Source organism: Arachis stenosperma, chromosome 9, assembly GCF_014773155.1.
Source record: "Arachis stenosperma cultivar V10309 chromosome 9, arast.V10309.gnm1.PFL2, whole genome shotgun sequence".
NCBI lineage: Eukaryota > Viridiplantae > Streptophyta > Magnoliopsida > Fabales > Fabaceae > Arachis > Arachis stenosperma.
Window position 1 is genome coordinate 23,295,117 of NC_080385.1, and position 2,089 is coordinate 23,297,205.

A 2,089-nucleotide genomic window follows, 5' to 3' on the forward strand; every position below is an offset into this window, starting at 1 on the left:
ACCATATTTAAAGAGAGAAAATGTCAAAAAAGGATAGCTTTGAAACCTGGTAATCAGCTTGTAGCTGATTGATGTAAAACAAATGGCAACGTTAAAGATATTGGGACATTAGGATTTTTTTAAAGTCCAATGTCTTTTTTCCGAGGTTATCGAAATTATTTGTAATAAAATATTGGCTACAATAAAAAGATCTTGTCAATAAAATTTTCATTTATCCAAGATCTAGGCATATGTAGAAATCCATTCAAAAATGGAATTCTTTTAGAGAAAAAAGAATCCCACAAACAAAGAAATTGTACAATACAAATAGTACGAAATAACTACTACTTACATGATTATTGAAAATATCAATGCTACTACTTACTATGCAAATTCCACTAGATTAACTTCACTTTGCTTTTTTGTGGCGAGAGATTAACTTTATTTTAATCATATTTAAACGTTGTAACATTTATATTTGGTAAATTAAATTAAAATTAAAAATAATTTTTAATAAATACAAACAATAATAAATATATTTGGTAAAATAATTTTTAAATTTTAAATATACTATAATAAACATTGATGTAAGAATTAAATTTAGATATCAATTAATAGACGAGATTATATTAGACATTTTAATTTCGATAAGTATAAGCCAATTTTTAAAAACTCCCTTTAGGTGCTTTTAAAAGAATCCGAGATCTCTAAATGAGGAAAGAGAAACTATGTCATTTGAGTTATAGCTTGTTGGCTACCAAACACAAACCTTAAATATACTGTACTTAAACACATTATTCGTTGAAAATATTCTGACAAGTAAAGTATTACCAAAAAATTATTAAATTAGCAATGCAAAAGAAAACCAACGTGGGAACATTAGCAGCAATTAAACTATCTTTGGTTTCTTATTATGTTTTCTTTGCAAATAAAATTAACATGCAAAATATTTAATTTTAAATATTTTTCTAACTGACTTTTCTATCAAAGTTATCCTTCTCAATATTTCATTCATTTATTCATTTAATTTAAGTTTTAAATATCTTAAAATATTTTAACTTTACCCATTTAGATATTCCATCCATAGTGTATAATAAAAAAGTTAACACAAATATTCAACTACATTCATTTCATTTCACCATGACCCCATCCCAATTCAGTCCATCGTTACCCAAAAAAGCTTTCTATCATAATAACCAAAAACATACCTAAACCCAACAAACTCATTTGGACAAAGTAAAGTAAGCTCAAAAAGTTTACAACTCAGCTAAAGCTAACACCACGTCTTGGCTTAATAGCACCTTCACACAACGACCTTTTACTGTACATGGTCAGAGAAGAAATTGAATGGACATTAATACTTCTAACTGCATAACAGGTCTCAATCCCACCATGAGGCCATCATCTTGATGATCACTCAAACACAACTACCAACATCTTGACCGTTAATGTTATGTATGTTATATCCTAATGGTGGACATGAACGGAACATTATATTCATGTCAAGTACTGTGGAATATGTGAACCGCTTCCAATAATAAAATATATAATAACCAAGTTCACATGAGTAATGCTCTAAGCCTACAATCTTATAATAGTTCATATGTGTAAGGTTAATTTTATTTATATGTAACCTTTTTTTTAGTTTTTTTTAGATTAGACCCATTAAATTAAAGGCTAATAATTTATATAAATTATATATATATATATATATATATATATATATATATATCACATTAAAGCAATGAGCTAATGAAATTTATATATAATTTATTTAAATTTAAATAATATGAAATATTAAACATTAATTTTTATTTTTTAATAAATATTGTATTATAATTTTATATATTTATTTAATTATTACTGAGTTAAACGGTTCGATCACTGACCCATCGATTGAACCACTAACCCAGTAACACAATACCTTTACCAGGTCAATTGTCGGTTCGGTTTTGATAACTATGTTTATCCTAATCTAGCATCTACTTTACTCTATAACCACGAAAATATAGTTTCATATAAACACAATAAATTTTTTCATATAAGGGTTTCTTTAGTGTTTGATTTTCTGACTCCCACATTAGCAATTGTTCCTGAGTAACCTCCTTAC